The sequence below is a fragment of the Cryptomeria japonica genome, chromosome 6, assembly GCF_030272615.1.
Source record: "Cryptomeria japonica chromosome 6, Sugi_1.0, whole genome shotgun sequence".
Taxonomy (NCBI): Eukaryota; Viridiplantae; Streptophyta; class Pinopsida; order Cupressales; family Cupressaceae; genus Cryptomeria; species Cryptomeria japonica.
Genome location: NC_081410.1, coordinates 677,999,079 through 678,018,796, shown reverse-complemented (window position 1 = coordinate 678,018,796; position 19,718 = coordinate 677,999,079).

The window sequence follows — 19,718 nt, the reverse complement described above, 5'->3', positions numbered from 1 at the left end:
ACAATACGGGTTAGAGCCGATCCTGAAGGCTCACTTGATTGATTCTATGGTTCAGAGTAGAATGATTTTGAGAATTTTGTATAAATTGTCGATGAATTGTTCTATATTCATTTTTTGTATATATAAATGCCCATGAGCTGATTTTTACATGTTTAGGGGCATAATTTTGTATATTTAAGTGGCAATGAGCTGATTTGTACATATGTACATGCCAAATTTTGTATATTAAAATGGCGATGAGTTGAATCGCACATATTGTAATGCCAAATTTTGTATAAAAGCCCATGAGATGATTTGTATATTAAAATGGCGATGAGCTGAATCGCATATATTGTAATGCCAAATTTTGTATAAAAGCCCATGAGATTATTTGTAAGACAATTTTCTGTATAATCAAATAGCCAAGAGCTGATTTGACCATATTTAGAGGCAAATTTTTGAATAATATGTGACAATGTTTTGTGACTATGTTTTGAGTATATGTGATGTGTCCCTGGTCAATCATGAGCATTCTTGATTCTTGTATAATTATGGATAATTATTTGAGTCATTATCGGGTCATAGGGGTGATAGATTGAGACTAGATACAATTTGAGAAAAAATTGTCATTGTTTTCAAAAAAATTGTCAAAAAAGTTGTCAAGCAACTTCTACATTGCGTTGGTAGGGTATGACTCTCGACATTCTGGTGCTTTGGGATGCATGACAGGGGCATGCCTAGTATAAACATGCCCACCTAAACACGCTCACGATGTCAGTTTGTTCACACAAGGAACAAAATCAATTCTAGCCAATCTTGCAACTTTTCCTTGCAAGCAACTGACAGTTTTTTGAGTAGGCGAAAAAATGCTACTAATTGAAAATGGCTTCGAGTCATCAAAAACTGAAATAGGCCATTGTAGAGGAGCCTCATGTGACCCCATGAGATCAAACAGATTGATCGTATGTGTCGTGGATTGGAAGAAATAGTTCATCAAATTTTGACAATTTTTTGGACTTAGGGCACTTGAGAGATCTCACCGGTAGGGTATGACTCTCGACGTTCTGGTACTTTGGGATGCATGATAGGGGCATGCCTAGCGCAAACATGCCCACCTAGATGCGCTCGTGATGTCAGTTTGTGCACATGAGGAACATAATCAATTCTAGCCAATCTTGCAACTTTTCCTTGCAAGCAACTAACAATTTTTTGAGCAGACGAAAAAATTCTACTAATTGAAAATGGCTTTGAGCCATCAAAAACTGAGATAGGCCATTGTAGAGGAGCCTCACGTGACCCCATGAGATCAAACAAATTGACCGTATGTATTGTGGATTGGAAGAAATAGTCCGTCAAATTTTGATAATTTTTTGGACTCAAGGCACTTGAGAGATCTCATCAGTAGGGTATGACTCTCAACATTCTGGTGCTTTCGGATGCATGATAGGGGCATGCCTAGTGTAAACCTACCCACCCAGATGCACTCACAATGTTGGTTTTTGCACACAAGGAATAGAATCAATTCTAGCCAATCTTGCAACTTTTCCTTGCAAGCAACTGACAGTTTTTTGAGCAGGCGAAAAAATGTTACTAATTGAAAATGGCTTCGAGTCGTCAAAAACTGAGATAGGCCATTGTAGAGGAGCCTCACATGACCCCATGGGATCAAACAGATCAACCGTATGTTTCTTAGATTGGAAGAAACAGTCCATCAAATTTTGATAATTTTTTAGACTCAGGGCACTTAAGAGATTGCACCGGTAGGGTATGACTCTCGACGTTCTGGTGCTTTGGGATGCATGATAGGGGCATGCCTACTGTCAACCTGCCCACCTAGATGTGCTCGCGACATCGGTTTGTGCACACGAGGAACAAAATTTGACCATTGCGAGCGTGAGGGTGCTCTCGCACCAAACACATTGTTGTTTAAATTCATATTGTCGATTTTTGTTGTTTATATTCATATTGTTCATTACATATGCAAATATTCATTTAAATTTATAAAAGGGCAGCCACGAAATACAGCGAATACACAATAATGAACTGAATACAAGGAGTTTTGTAGGGTTAATTCAACATTTTAGAAATTTTATCAAATCATATTCCACAATTGCAATGCTTTATATCATATATTTTTGTTGTTTATATTCATATTTTTGATTACATATACAAATATTCGTTTAAATTTATAAAAGGACAACCACAAAATACAATGAATACAAAATAATGAACTCATTACACATTTATTGGATCGAATATCGATATTTATATATATAAAAAAAGGCATGTCTACCAAGTCAATACAAGTATTATAAAAATGTGGCATATGCCATGTACAAATCGATATACAATAAAAATGTAGAATATATCTACATGTATTGGTCATTCTATGACCAAAACTAACACTATATGATCCTAAACTTCTGGTGGATCATCAAAATCAAACCTCTTCGGTGCAGTACGCAGCTCTATAGATGGCTGCAAAACCACAATTCAAAAGCCAAGTTAGAGTTCTTTTGTAGAAAATAGTTCACAATTAACATCATAACTATGCATTTAACTTTAATTCCTTTGCAATTGAAATGTAGATTACCTCATCGGCTGATCTAGGAGCTAATGTCTTCGCTCTACTCTCCTTGTCACTCTTAGGAGTTTTCTTGAAGACATACTTAAATTGATCCATGTTATGGCCGTACCGCGAAGGAGTCTATTGTAGATTAAATGTACAATTAATACAATGTACTAACATAAATATATCAAAAACACTTAAAAGCTATAATATAGAGAACAATGACATACCTGTGCCTGAGATGGTTCTCCAATGGATTGAGGATGGCTCACCATCGATGTAGAAACTGACGCTATTACCTATACAAAAAATGTACAAAGATTAAATACAATTAATATAATGATAAGTATTGAAGGTTGAAAACAATTAATTTTACATATCAAACAAAAGTGTACTGGATCATGGGATGCTTCTCCAGTGCAAGGAGGAGGGTTTGCCATTGACGAAATAGGTATGGATATTTCCTATATGAAAAAATTATAAGATTATAATATATCACAAGTTCACATGTACACGTGCATATAATCATGAAATCAAGAAAGTAAAGTAGAGATACATACCTCCGCCCTCTCTTGATCCACGGGCGAATCAGGTGCATTCAACATATCCACAAAGCTCAATGGTCGTTGTACATGTAAAATAGACAAAAAACACTAATCAATCTACAAACCCCAACTAGTACTTAATTTCAACATTTTCAAACAATTGTACAACTAAAAATGTGTTCAATTACCTTCTTCACATGTTTTGGCGTCTTTGAGAAATTCTTTTTCTTAGGACGAGCCCTAGACGTGGAGGGGGTACCCTAAAAACACAAAATTAACATGAGATATTAGTACAGATAATAAATTAAACATAATTTTAAAAATATAAAATGAAATGACTTGCATATTCCATCAAAACAATACATAAAAAGAGTTGTACAAAATATCATACTGTATAGCCTTGTAGGCCAAAATCGATCGCTAAGCGCATGATGTCATCAATCTGGGACATTTCGTCCCCTGTCAACACCTATAAACTAGAAATTGGACCCAGCATTAAAGATAGTTAGTATATCTTGTATTTTTTTGAATTCAAAGTGTACTATTCTATTTTAACATGTTACAAAATTTATACCTCAGGTGTCAAAGTTATAGCTGTGGTAACTAGGGGAGGTGTATGGGATACCGCTGCTGCATCTTGAAATGCATATTATTTGTCTCAATTTGAATTGATGTATAAATGAAAATTCATTTATATAATTACAAAATTATAGTGACTGATAAATAAAATGTTATGAATTCAAATCAACACACCTATGTCTGTGGCTCATGGGAAAACACCATGTCCATCAACTCATCTGTCAGCACGACATCCTCAACCATGTGAGCCTGACATCTACAACCGCAAATCATGCATAGATGATATGAGTATCCATCTTCACCGGCTGCATCATCTATCCCCAAGCATATCCCTGAGCAACTGACACCCATATGCTCGATGGGCTCTCTGTCGCCCTCTAATGGCTCATCATCCAATACAATAGGGTGTGCTAATGATGTCCCATGCTGGATGATGGAACCAATCAATGTTGTGGCTGCTTGAAGAGTCTGTAGCTCCATCGACTCTTTCATCTCTAATGGGATAGCCTGATTCACCTTGGGTTTGGGTGCTAGGGGGTAGCAACTCTCCGCGGCTAATCGCCTATGGGCTCCAGGTCTATCTTGGGCAGAGCCACCACCTCTACCATGAAACTCTCTCATGTCAAAATAATTTGGGTACACATTCAGCACAAAATCACAATATATTTTTCTCAAAAAATATAATGGCACCACATAATTATTACAAGGTGGATTGTCAAAGACCATCCACCACCTCTGCCAAAAAAGATTCTTCATCTGCACATTGGTACACCAATGTATGGGAAACCTCTTTGCATTAGGAGGTAATGACTGACCAGTTTTGGGGTCAACAAAAAGGGCACATATTTGTTGTTTAGAAATTTATTTTTTTTAAACTCCATCATATGATAGCCCATTGGCATTGAATTGACGACACCTATCCCTAAAGCTTCCCCATTTGGTAATTTTTGTCGAAACAGCTATGGCACCACTAGCTAATGTTTCTAGGCTAGTGGCGAGGGATTGATGATGGTCAAGTTCAGAAGTTTTCAATTTTACAATCAATCTATTGATTTTGGATGTATTTTGCCCTAACTGATTAATTAATTCTTCCTGTGTTTCGGCTGTGCGGTCAAAAGGAGGAATTGGGGGTTGTTCTTGTGTGTTTCCAGGAGGTGCATTTGGTTGTTCTTGTGGGTTTTCAGGAGGTGCATTTGGTTGTTCTTGTTCTGGATTAGAAGAATTTGGTTTTTGAAACAAAAAATGAAAAAACCTAATCAAAATTAATGAAATTAAATTAAAAATGTAAAAAAAATTACATAAACCAAAAAGAAAGAGAAAAATAAACAAAAACTAACCTTGATCCATAGCCTGGAGGACAAATTTAGCACCCCGTTCGCAGTTTAGCTTAGAAAATGGGAAAAAAACAAAGTAAAAAATGCACTTTTCGGGTAAATGAGGACCAAGTTTTTTTTAAAAACTTTTTTTTATCATGCACCGCATATGCGGTTTTACAAGGATTATTAGCGCATATGCGCTCAGTTTCCTAAACTCAGCGCGTACGCACTACCTTTTCTAGGCTCAAGAAGAATAAACCTAAGCTCATACGCGGGAATTTGAAATTTTAAAACCGTGAATGTGCTGCCTGTTTTTCCAAGTTTTTTTTGGGTGGTGTCCACTTTTCTGACCACCATCTTTGTGCACATGCCCTAGTATTATTTTGTATTGAGGAATGAATGCGAAAGCCTTTCACACTTTCTGGTGAAAAGTGTATTTATTTCTAAATTTTCTGCATAAAAATTCATTGTAAATCTCACGAGGATCTGCCCTCTAATGCAAAGGATGAACCTTAAATTGGTTCACCCAACTGCTAGTTCATTTGTTTTCCTTTCATAAAATGGCATGCAAGAGTCATATTGTAATTTAAAGAAAGGGGCAAATATGTTAACCAATAGATTTTTGGTGACTCTGCTGGGGAATCAAATCACAAGACTAGTCACCTAGTTATAAGGTGTCAAGAATTGGATAATCGAATTTTTAAGAAACTTTTGGGTGCGATCAAAGTTGTGCATTATAGACAGACTAGAGTTGAGAAGATATACTAGGTCTCAAAGGTGGGAAGGGATAGTTGATTCTATTTTTCAAGATTTGCAGAACCTAAATTTTCAGCCCACCTTTTCACCTCAAAGACGAGAAAGGAGTATACCTCCTTCTCTGTCTCCTTCACTTCCTGTATCCTGTGTTTGTTAGGATCTGACCTTGCATGGTATTTCTTTACCCAATATAATCAACCTGACTCCTCTCAATATCATATTTCCAATGGTAGTAAATAATCCTTGGGGAGCTGCAGTAGGTCCACTGAACTTGAGTTTAAATTGTAATCCCCTACCCAAAGGAGCGAGGGATCACTTGCCAAAATTTAGTGGTGATGGGAAGACCACAGTTGATGAGAAATTGAATGTGTTCAATATTTCTTGTGGTATAATATCTGTTCAACATGAGGATGTTGCCATGAAGCTATTTGTACAAACATTAACTAGAGCAGCTCTAGATTGGTTCTATCACCTACCAAACAATACAATAACAAATTGGCAGGGGCTGAAAACAAGGTTTGAGGCAAGATTCAAAGTAGCAGAGGACGAACACTCTCTTTTGGCTCAATTGGCCTAGTTAAAGAAAGAGATTATGGAGTCCATTAAGGACTTTGTAGCAAAATTTGATAATATTGTACATAAAATTTCTGTCAATCAGAAACCCTCAGATGCCAATCTGAAATGTTTTTTTTATAAAGTTCATGCCTTCAAAGATAGGTTTCTTGATTTGCAGGCAAAGAGTTGCAACCCTAAGTGATGTCAAAACACTTACGGTTGAGTTCGAGGATGATTTGATCACTGCTAGGAAATGGAAGAGGGAAGTATAGATACCCAATGCTCAACCTTCTACTTCTTCAGACCCTATAATCCAGAGACTGATGAATGATGTAATAACTCTTAAAAGACAATTACCTAAAGCTATTACATCTTACTCATCCCCTTATCAAGACATACCTAGAAGGAATACAAATAAGTCTTTGGGGATTGAAAACAAATCTTTACAATTATCCCCTACCCAACAAATATTGGCGATTGAAGCCCCACCACCAAAAGGGAGTATGTGTGTTTTTCATCTTACAGATGAACATAATGGCAATTCTTGTCCTGAAATGGTACATTATGTGCAACTGATGAATTTTAAAGAGATTTCAAATGAATTGAGTGAAGAAGAATCTTTTAAGCAACCTTGTGACTCTAAAATCCACTTCCTAGAGTATGAGTCAGATTCAAAAAGAGGAGGTGACATTTTGGTTACTTTAGAGGATGCTTCATGTGTTGTGCTCACAAGAAAACAACAAAATGTAAAACCTCAGGGTATCTCTTTATCCTGTGCTATGAATTTTAAAGGTAAGGAAATTGTTTCTAGATTTCATAATAATGATCATAAGCCTCAAAACCTCAGTTTGAAAAATCTGTAGAAAAAGAAAGTTCATTGGATATTGTAGATTTTTGTAAATCCTCCCGGATCCAAATTACACCAGCCGAGTATCTTAAATTAAATCCCAAAGAATTGGATAGACTTATTCAGTTTGTAAAAGGAAATAATGTATTAAAACCTAATGGAATACAACAGTCAGTAAATGCTACAATGTCTTCCCAGAGTCATGTGTCTACTTACCCTATTGCTCATGAAATGACCCCTGAAATAACTGCTCTCCAAATAGATGATACTTTGTCTATCCTTGAGTCAAAACTTGAGCCTTTCTGCATATCATTGTTCATAATGGTCATAAGTTAAACGACTATATTATAGACTCAGGTGTATCAGATAATATCATGCCATCTGCAGTAGCCAAAGCGTTGGGGTTATCCTTGACAAAAACCTTTGGTAGATGTTATTCAATGTAATCCAAACAAATACCTCTATTAGGACACATCAAAGATGCTCAAGTAGCCCTTGCTGCTCACCCAAATAAAAGAATCAAGCTAACTATTCTAATAGCTGATATTCCTGCTAGCTATGGCATGTTGCTAAGTTGTACATTCTGTAGAGACCTAGGAGGTGAGATAAAGATAGATTGATATCAAGCCATTATTCCTATAGGGAAACAACGAGTCATTTTGCAACCTAAACCTAAATCTAAGTTCACTATGTTTCCCTCTGATTACCCAAAGGCTCAAATTTTGTATCATGAGTGCCAATTTGGAAATTACATGATTTTATCTGATAATGAAGTAGCAAGAAGTATGTCACAATCAGAGACAGAAGAAAATCTATGGCTGATGGAGTTTGATGGGAGTTGTGCAGCATCAGGTTCTGGTGCAAGGGTGGTACTCATTCCTCCTTCTAGTATTCAAATTCTTTTTTCTTTTAAATTAGAGTTCACGAACACAAACAATATGACTGAGTATGAAGCCTTGTTATTGGGTTTTGCTAAAGAAAAGAAATTGGGAGTAAAGCTTCTTTGAGTCAAAGGAGATGCAAAGTTGATTGTGAAACAAGCCAGAGGATTTTTCAATGTAAAAAATGAAAGTTTAAAACAGTAATAGAGTCTGGGATGAAATTGAAGATTTTGATGCTTTTTCTATAGAAGCTATTCCTAGAGAATAGAACTCTAAAGAAGACTCTTTAGTTGTATCGACTTCCTTATTGATTCCTCATCCTAAGTTTGTTAATGATATTTATCGAGTGGAATTAATATATCAGCCTAGTGTTCCTGATAACTCAGAGTTTTGGCAAGTGTTTAAAAATGACAAACAAATTAACAATTTCATGCAATGGGTTGAAGCTATTCTAGTAAGGAAGACAACTTTTGAAATTGTTTGTAAGTTTCTTAAAGAAAATATTCTGGTTCGATTTGGAGTTCCTCTAAAAATTGTGGTTGATAATGCAACTAAATTTTCTTCTACTGAGATTTCATTATTTTATTATGATCATGGGATATCCCTTGCTCATTCTTCAGATTATTACCCCTTGGGTGATGACCAGGTGGAGTCGAGCAATAAAAATCTCATAAATATTATGATGAAGTTGGTGAGTAAAAATTTCAAAGACTGGAATAAGAAATTGTATGAAGCTCTTTAGACAGATCGTAGATCTCCAAAAAGAGATATTGGGATGTCACCTTTTGAATTGGTTTTTAGCGTGGGTTCCCAAGTGGCACTTCCCTTAGAACTTGTAGCTTCCAAGTTACAGAGTGTCATTGAGGATGAGTATTTTCAGGATTCTTTGGAGAAAAGGATTATACATTTTATGAGGATTGATGATGAAAGGGACAAGCTAGTTGATTGGATCATAGAACATCAAATGAGGGTCAAGAAATATTTGACAAGTGAGCCAGGCCATGAAAATTCATGCTGGGTGATTAGGTTTTTCTTTGGGACAGAAGAAGGGAACCAAAAGAGGCGCATACAAAGTTTGAGTCATTATGGAAATGACAATTTGTAATTGAGGAGGTAAAAGGCCCTAACTCTTTCAAATTAGCATATCAAGATGGTTATGTTCTTCCCTTGACCTATAATGGGAAGGATTTGAAGCTATACCAAATGTAAGTGAGAGTTCCTCGTGCATCTTGTACATAAGTTTTGGTTTGTTTAGTTTGTTGTTTCTATTCTATATTTGTTTTGTTTCAATCCTTTCTGAATAAAAGCCTATTTATGAAATTAGAGATCCTTGAGTTCATGTCTAGGTCCCTTACAGTCCTAGTCCCCAATCAGAGCCAATGTTAGTGTCCCCACAATTTTCTATTAAAATTTTAAGTTTTTGGGTTTCCTTTTGGTGTTTCTTCCTTTTTGGTCTTTGTATCTCTTCGTTTTGAACCTAAGTCATTGAACCTTTAATTAGTTCAAAGGTTCAAGGTTCAAAGACTGCTTTAGGTAATGTCCTTAGTGGCTTTGTCTTAATTAAAAAGAAAGCGCATTGTTGTAATGTGTTTTGAACTTTGAACTTGTGAACTTTTTTGGTTCAAGGTTCAAAAGTTTCCTTTGCATGAGTTGCGGTTGTGTAATGTTATTTAACAAGCAAATGTAAATGTGTTTGTTGGTAAATTGAACTTGAAATTTGAACCATTTGTATTTTGGTTCAACGGTTCAATGTTAAAATTCCTTTCCCTTGTTTGTTGTGTTATTGCTCGTTCCCAGTATCGTTTCGAGCCGCTAGTTTGAAAGTTGTCTGTTGTTCTCTCTGAATGAACTTGAACCATTGAACTCCTTGTGAGTTGGTTCAAGGTTCAAAAGGTTCACTCCAAGTTGATTCTAAAAGATTTTAATAACACTGGAGGAAGCACAGTAAAAAAGAATATTCCCAACATCTAATAGTTTAAAATTCTTAATTTGGAAAGAAATCATGAGGATATTAACTATTTGTGCGGAGGTGATGGGAAATTAAGAAAGTCTAAATTTTTTAGTCATATCACCGTTACTTCACATGTTTGAATGAATCATTATGAAGCATGTGTAGATTTTTCTCGATTTTTTCCCGTTTGCTTAAAAAGACATGCAAATTCATAAGCAAAATTGTAAAGGTTGTAGATGTTATAACTAAACGAACTGGAGACACTGAAGGTAATTTCAGCTTCACTTTCCTAAGAGGGTTTCACTGAGTCATGGTGGTAATAGGTGAGTTCAGATAATTTCCCTATAATATATTTCTTTAGTTCAGAAGGTTTATCAGTGTAGAATAAATCTTTGGTTTGTTGGAGTAAAATTCTATCCCACTTTAAGATTGTTTGGTAGAAGTATGAGTAGCATTATGAGGCTGATACTTCGGAAACTTGGTGAGACATCATGCTTGGTTAGCATACTCCCAAAATTAGATGATACTTCTTTAGCTCAAGATGACTGAGGGAATTTCTTAGAAAGGGATAGAAACCCTGAAGTTGGTTCAATAATGGAGAAAATAGTAAGAAGTGGTCTGGTTGAAGCTGCCGCATTTCCAATTGCTACCCCATGCCCAGATTTGTTAATAGCATGTATGAATAGATACGATTCTGAAAATAGGTGCATAAGAACCAGTAGTGGTGAGTTGTTAGTTGATATTAACAGAGAAATAGTAATGGTTGTGATGGGCATCCCGCATAAGGAGTCACATGAAGATTGGTCAATTGGGACCTCATACGCATTCTTCTCTAAGAAGAAAAGCATATATAGAATTGTTATTGCAAGAAATTGGCTTTTGAAAGTTCAAAAGGGTGGGTCACGGCTACCGAAGCACCTTACAAAGGAGAAATTCATTACAGAAGTATGAGACATTGTGATATTGTTGAATAGGCTGAAGGGGAATTTGCACTCTTTTTATTGGGAGGATAGGATGTATTTTTATATTTAGGTGCTTCTATCAGGTGAAAAATATCTTGACTGAGCGCAGGTGATTGCAAAAAGGCTTAATGAAGGATTAAGTAATTTTGTGGGTATGTCTAGCTTTTACACGTCTTCTTATTTATTCTACATATAAGCCTATACCAGAGATTGGCACAAATTGCATACTGAACCATGGGTGGATGGTATGAAAGTTTATGATTACTATCCTTTACTACAACAACAAAAACATGTAGAGCATATCACCAGATGGAATGTTGTCTTTGCAGGAAGACTTGCATTTGAATTATAGTGTGATGTTAATAAAAGGATGTCAGTTGATGCCATGGAATTGATTAGTATATATGGCATATTTTTCATTCAATTTCCTAGGTTTACCTATCTTCGAGTAGGTGGTTTTGAGGGTGAACCATTTCAGCTACCTAGATACGCCTTTGATAGCTATGTACTCATTAGAGTGAGCAGGCAATTGGCTCATATTGATAAAATTTAGGAATAAAGGGTGAATCTGGGGTTGCTTTCCCAATTGAACTTGGCTATTATAGCTATAAATTCATGTTTGATGCTCTGAATTTGGAGCTGGAATTTAAGAAGATGAATTTGTAGCCTTATGTTGCTCGATGGAAGTTTGACAAAAGGGGATATGTTGTGGAGAATCTAAATGTAGATGATAATTTATGTCATGAATCCTAGTTGAAAGATTACTGGGAAAATTTTAGTGATGAGTATGAAATGAGGAAGAGATTATGGCCAAGATTTACTCTAAAGAAAGTAATTACCATGAGAATTCCCATCAATGTGTCTAAGGGACAAGAAGATGAAGGGGAGGATATTTTAGATCTTGAATTTAACAAGAAGGTTCAATGGCAACCGATTCTTGAGATTGACTAGGACAAAAAGGAAGATCAAAACATTCAAGCCAGGACCTTCAATGTTATAAGGAGGACTGAAAAATGGCTAAGAGATTAGAAATTTAGAAAAGGATCACTCATGCCTTCCCATGAACTAATAATTGGTTCACATGTTGCGATTCAACTTCCTATTTCTACCTCTAACAAGATTGTTGATGTTGTAGGTGATAAAAAGCGAGTTATTGAAGAAATTCAACCCAAAAGATTGAAAATGTCCCTTCTGAGTTCCTCACCAGTCCAACTGACTCGTTCAAGAATCAAAAAGAAGAGCATAGAGCCAACATTGAGCCAAATTGTTGTAGACCTGGATCCAAGTAAGGAAGTTGAAGTGATAATGGATCAACAGGAATTGAATAACCCTCCAGTACAAGATGTTGATACAGGTAAAGAACTAGAAGGTGAGCTGAATCCAATGAACATCCTAACTATTGTTGATTGCCCAAGTGCTCAAACAACTCCTTCGTCCAAAGAAATTTCAAGCACTTCGCGATGGTTAGGGGCTTCCATTGGGAAGAAACACAGTGATGTCCTAATCTTAATCCCCTTGGAAGATATGGAGAGAAAGTGACTCGGAAAAGTGTGTAAGTCAAAGAAACTCAAAACATACACAGTGGTGGAGGTAGACGAGGCTACAGGTCATTGGACATCTAAAATAGCTAAACCTATCCTAGGAAAAGATTCAGAGAAAGCTACTGAAGATGACTTCACTGTGGAGAAAATTGATTTGGGAGTTGCTTCACAGGCGGTTGATGTCAAGAATTTGGAATCCTTCACAAAGAGGATGATTTCAAGATCTTGGAAAGATGAAAAGGATAAAAAGAAGTTGAAACAGATTGTCACCCAAATGGCTAAATACATTAATGCCATACACCATCCAAGTTCTCAACCCCTGTCACAAATGACACTATCCTTTGATCCCAAATCTCTGGTGAACCAAAAGATGTTAAATCAAGTTCAGAGAAATAGAATGGTGGTAGAGAAGTTCAATTAATGGCTTGATCTCATAATATAGCAGGGTTTAGATTCTATTGTCAGCTTGGTAAAAGTGTATGAAGATGTTGTAGCCATAAGTAAGGAGATAGAACTAGAAGGTGTTGCCTGGGAAAAGGAAAGGACTAAATGGGTGGCAGTACTTACACAAATGAATGATCTGCAGAAATTAAGTGTCATGAAGTTCTTAGCTGAGAAACCCGTGGAGAGTTTGGATGATAATGTGCTTTATGTATAGAGGAAAAATGTAGAGTGGCGAAATTCAATCATCAAACAAGGCCATGAGGAATCTACAAGTTTTCTTAAAGGGTTGGTAGATTTGATTGACACGATGCAAGAATAATTTAAGTGTATTGACATTCACTCATGAAGGCAGATGCTTAAATAATTAAAGTTGTTGCAGACATGGCGAAGATCTTTAAGGAAATAATAGAGTTCATCAGGGAAACAAAGTCCTTGACTACAGATGATTTCTCAAAGGTGGCTAGAATAGAGTCAATGCTCATAGTTTGCTCTGATCATTTGGAGGTGCATAAAGCTAAGGTGTTGCAGATAAACATGGATAAGGAGGTCTAAAAGCAATACATGTTACATATTGGACTCCCATATTTTCAAGTCATCTTGAATTTCTCAGCAGCAATCTGGAGTGGTGTAACATGTGTAGTTCCATGACAAAGAAGGATAATTCAGTGGCCTCCTCTACCATGGTGGAGTCATGATCAGCTAATGGATGAGCTATTATCCAATCTGTGGTTGTTGTTTATTTAGTTTCATTTGTTTTCAAGTTAACTATTTCTTTAACTCTAGGTTAGAGTTAAAATTTTTTAGTTATGCTGTAACAAAATATTGGCCTGGGGGCTATTTATGTAAGTAAGTAAGTTTAAGTGAAGGTCCAAAAAAACTGTTATTTGGAGGAACTGATTTGATTTCCTTGAATTTCTCAAAATTGATATTTCTAGTATTTAAATGAAAATGCTATTTTTTTGCAATCTTTAAAATTTTTGTCTGAAGGATTAGTGATCTCTGTTGGGATATATGTTGATGCGTGAAATATATCATTTCATTTACCAGTTCTCTCTGTGTTTGTGGATTCATTGATTTTCATCATTTATAGATAATCTTCATTGTTGTTTGAATGACACTGATCCCCCTTGTCCTGTGAGACATTAGAGAGAATCGATCAGTATTTACACTACATTAATTTTACTTTATTTTGGGTTTATGGAATGAACATGTGTGGAAGTATAAGTATATGAGCTCTAAATTTGAAGAAGATCTTCAATAATATTCTTTTCAGTCCTCATAGCATTCTTTTGTATTGATGAATGAATGTGAAAGCCTTTCGCACTTTTTGGTGAAAAGTATATTTATTTCTAAATTTTCTACATAAAAATTCATTGTAAATCTCATGAGGAGCTGCCCTCTAATGTAGATGATGAACCTTAAATTGTTCACCCAACTCTTGGTTCATTTGTTTTCCTTTCATAAAAGGGTGTGCAAGAGTCATATTGTAATTTAAATATAATTTAAAGAAAGGGGCAAATTTGTTAACCAAGAGGTCCATAGCATCATACTGAGCTGCCATAGTAGGATTTGAGGGCCTTTGGACATTCACATCAACAACATCCCATAGATTTTGATCTATTAACAGATTGTCCATGTCGACCTTCCAGATCTCAAAATTCATTCCATTAAATTTATCCACCTCTATTTTTCCTGACGAACTTGCCATCTGAAAAATTCCTACAATAAGATCAAAAAATTTCTTTTGCACAAGCTCCCATTCAAACATGGATTAGTTCAAAAAAACCCAACAACCCACAACTAAAACTAAAGGTGATCAAGCTCCGATACCACTCGTAAGAAAGTTAAGTAGCAGAATAACTTCCTACACTAACCTTGAGATGAGGGTAATGCAAAAACTTTTATAGATCTTTACAGTAGTTACACAAAACAAAAATAGATTTAATAACATTCAAACAATAACATAGTGATTTACGTGGAGATATCCCTTTCGAGAGAAAACCCCCACACTCTGAAAGTCTCCCAATATATTATTCAGCAACCAAAAATAAATTATAATATACTTGCAGAGCAAGCTCTTCATAGGAGTACCACTAATTGGAGACTTAAAGGTAACTCAATAGCCATAAGACTCTTACACACAATCTCTATCTCACGCACCTCATATATAGGAGATGCAATACAAGAAACCTTCAAATGGTATTACAAAACCATGTGTTAAAACCACCCAATAAGGTGTAGCCAACCTTATCTCCCTTCTAGATGCCCTATATTGTGTTATAGCACACATCAATATGTGTCCCTCCCTTTTACAACTCATTTATGTGTCTGATGAATTTAATATTTCCTATTTCAAGAGTACATACTTCTGTAGGCCATAACTTGAGAATCGTGTATTCGAAATTGATGAATTGTTTGAAGCATCAAAAAGCTCGCGAAGTGCTCTATTGCCTCGTAAATTGTTACAACAATTACGCCCACTTTTCAGGGCGTTTCGGGGCCTCTAAAGTTCTCAAAATCAAAATTAAACCTTTCATTAGACCCCTCCAAAATGGAAAATTTAATATCTTCAAAACTAGCCATGATCTTACGACGTAACTTTACCGAAATGCTTATCTAGCCAACCAAAAGCTTCGACGAGAATTTCACACCATTTCGTGCTCAAATGAAATCTTACTATAAATAGTACTTAACCTTATGTAAATGCAAGGTTGAGATACCATTTTACCAACAATGATATGGGCCTATCCTTTTTTTTTTAAATGAAAACATACATGTCAAAATTATATTTAATGCATTCTTTAAATTGATAAAGTCAAATATTTCTAGCCATGCCCATGTCTTTTCAATATGTTTTATTATAAATTATGTTTATCTCAACTAGCACTTTACTATACATGTGGAAAAATGGGATCATGAGATCATTTAAAAAGTGAAATGAATAAAGGAAAATGGATATTGATGGATATCTTCATGTAAAGTTCATTGAGAAACATTCTCATGTTTTTTAATATAACTAATTAAAGGCCACTCACTACAAGTTGGAGAAAGGAAAGAAATGGTATTAGTAGGGAATGAAGGTGCATTTTTTAAATTAGCAAATATGAATATTCATTATAATTGTTTAATTATAAAGTATAGAAATATTTTTAATAAAATGATCATGAAATTTTAAATAAAAATAATTTGATAATAGATATGAATTTTTTTTATATATATTTAAAAGATTACATAGACCTAAAATAGATTTTGTAAATTCTAATATCCTCTATGGAAAACATGTATGAATGAAGTATAGATTTATTTTCTATAAACATTGTGTAAAGGGAAAAATATGGTGACCTCGCAGTTTGCAACAATGAAGGAGAAATCACCAAATCACCTATTTTCACTTTGGGGAGATGCCTTTACATTCAAAAGAGGGGGTAATTCCACTAATCAGATTAGGACTGAATATTGAGTAGATTGATTGAAATTGAATATGTTTGACCCTCTTTTGTAAGTTGACTAGTTTATTTAAGACTAGGTGCTGGAAATGAAGACAAAAATGAGAAAATAGTGAGTTACAAATTCAAATTTTCATCGTGCACTTGGACTTGAGAAGTTTGAGATGATGCAAAGCTGCTCTGTGAAATCTACCAAAATTAGTAGGGACCATCTGTTCGGATCAGGTGACCCACTTTCTTGGTCCTCCGAACTTTCCACGCATCGAAAAGGGCTTTTTCGTCTCTACAAATAAAGCTTAATTTCAGAGGTACAACTAGGCACTTGCTTCCAACAAACATAATTAAAGAGAAATGTGTTGGGAATAGGGGTTTTCCTTTAGGTCAAACCTCAGTTTTGAAATTAACCAAGTGGTTGAAATAATGTAGTCGAAATGACCAAAAGTAGAAATCCTCCTCTTTGAGGGGTCGTTGAATTGACTGATATTGAAATCCTTATATGTCCTTATGAAGTTATTCTTGCCTCCACATGGAATTATGATTTCATGAATTAGAATGATGATCTCTTCAATGCTTGAAATCTTGACTCTATTGATGATCCAAAGCTTGAAGGGAGACTGAAAATGCTCAATTGCTCTTAAATGCTTGATCTCTTGAATTCTTGAATGTTTGATTGAATTTCCTAATCATCAAATCAGAGGGGAAATCCCTCTTATATACTTTCTAGTAGGATGGATTAATTAATTTTTCAACATGAGCCAACATAGAGGGGTTTTCCCACTTCAAATTTGAGATAGGTTAGGGGGGGGGTCCCAAGGATAGGTCCTCATTAAGGGGGGTTGGGACGCCACATGTTGGTCCTACCCTAATTTGGGGCAGGATCAAGGTGGCACCTGGGTGCATCACAGGGCAAAATGAAATTTTTGACATGTGTGAGCATAATTGGGTCTCTGATGAGACCGAGGGGCATAAATACTAAGGCAAAGAGCCAAATGTGATCAGAAATTGTAAGGGGTGCAATTTTAGGAAGCTACACATTGTAAGGATGAAACATATTGAAAGACATTAAATATTTCATCATTCATACATCTGAAGATCACAATCAAGCATATCTAAAGAACAGACATGATTTGTCTCAAACCACCTTGATATGCAATAAGAATGGAAGGTGTGGTTGCATGTTCCACATCCTTCGCTTATTTGATTGGCCTAACACTTAATGCAGAGGCCCTTGATGTTATTTCTGCAATTACTACAATTATCAACCATGTTATTCAAAGCCATTCTTTCCAATAGGATATATTTTCATATTTAGAAAAAAATTTAGTCAATAAAGGAGATCTTAGTGCTTGGTAAGTGAAGGTAAGATTTTTTTTGTTTGGTCTTCTTAATTTTGAATACAAGTGTATTTTAATTGATTTAGAACAAGGGTTTCTTATGGTTTTTTCATTTAACATCATACAATTACCACAAGAAATAAATATAACCAAAAAGAGGACAATAAAGCATGAATCTTGGATTCTTTTGAAGGAAACAAGAGTAAAAATTAGAGGAAAATGGAACCAGATAAAAGTTTCTAGGAAGTTACTAGTAGGAGGGAGATGACATGAAATTGAAGTAGAGGTTTGCTAGGAAGAAGTGGTAATCAAATATTTTAAAATGGAAAATATTTGGGGTTATCTTTATAAAGTAGAAAAGTGAAATTTAAGTTGTGTCATGTTTTCTTATGAGCAATACTTTGGGGCTATCTCTATACAAGAGAAATATGAATTTGGTTTGCAGATCAGTTATGCGTTAAAACTATTAGAAAGACTAAAAAGATGGTTAACGTTAATATTAGAATGGACTTAAAGAGAGGAAGGTTGATTATGAAACATATTCATAGTGGGAAAATTAAAAAGGAAGTTGCCAATGCACTTTGGAGTTGAGTGGTTCTAAACTTGTAGCCAATATTCATAAATAACATGAACCTTAAGATGCTTATTGCAGATATATTTAATGCGACTAGTGTTTGTGAGATGGTCTTGTTACGTCTCTCGTTTGCTTGGTATAATTATTTCCAAACTAAAACAATAAAATCAGTGTAAAATAAATTACAATTGTAATAAGTGTAACGATATGACAATGATAACAAAATAACAATAATCTAATAAGCGTCTCGACCTTCCTTTTCCGTTTTATGTTGGGTTAGGTAGTTTCGAAAAACCGAATGCTCGTTGTAAATGTAGCATGGGCCGTGTTGATCCTCCTCCAAATATACCCAACGACAGCTGCCCCAAATGATATTCGAAGCCATTCCTTTCGCTGCCAGTTATGCCTTGAGTAGTCCTTCAAAGGACATTATGTATAGGATTAGACTGCTCCAAATGACCCTCCTGAGGAGTATACAGATGTGGATCAGGATGGAGTATTCAGAGCGCGTGGGAAGAGCCGGCGGGTGACGATTTCCATACGTGCCAGAATATATGATTGGTGTGTACTTGCATGGAGAAGGTGAAGATTCCATCGAATAAGCTATTTGTTTCCTTCATCAACGATGGGATCGGAACATCAAATTTGACTTGGAACGACAACGCTTCAACGAAAGGCCCTAAACCCTAACCGTTGAAACGTTATCGTTCCAAGTCAGAATTGTTTTTTCGATCCCCAAATGACAGCGTTATTACACCACCGTTCAGATCGCTGTGAATTGAATTCTAGTAGGTTAAGATTTTCGTATAGGCCACAATATAGATTTTCGTATCGTTCCAAGTCAAAATTGTTTTTCCGATCCCCAAATGACAGCGTTATTACACCACCGTTCAGAGAGCTGTGATTTCAATTCGAGTAGGTGAAGGTTTTCGTATAGGCCACAATATAGATTCTCGTATATGCCACAATAGACAGGCGAAGTGTCTTTTGTTTTTTTAAATTAATCTTTGTAATTTATTCTAAATGATTGGTGTGCACTTGCTGGTGTTTCCTTTATTCATAAAACGATTCTGTCTTAAGTACAACGCTTCAACGAAAGGCCCTAAACCTTAAACCATCGGTTATGAATCAAGTATCCCTTCGAAGTCATGTAATTTGGGGCAGCTGAATTTGGGTATATTTAAAGGAGATCAGCACGGCCCATGCTACAACCTTCCCCATGTTATCCAAATGAATTATGCTCTGTCTTTGCCAATCCCTGGTGTACTGAAGGCAGCGAAATGAATGGCTCTCGAATACTGTTGTATCTGTAGAAACCGTATCATGGACCTCTGCATTGAGTGTCAGTCCAATTAACCTAGTTCCGGCAGTGAAGAATGTATTGTTGAATTGGGAACATGCAACCAGGCCTTCCACTTTCACTGCATAAGCAGGTGGTT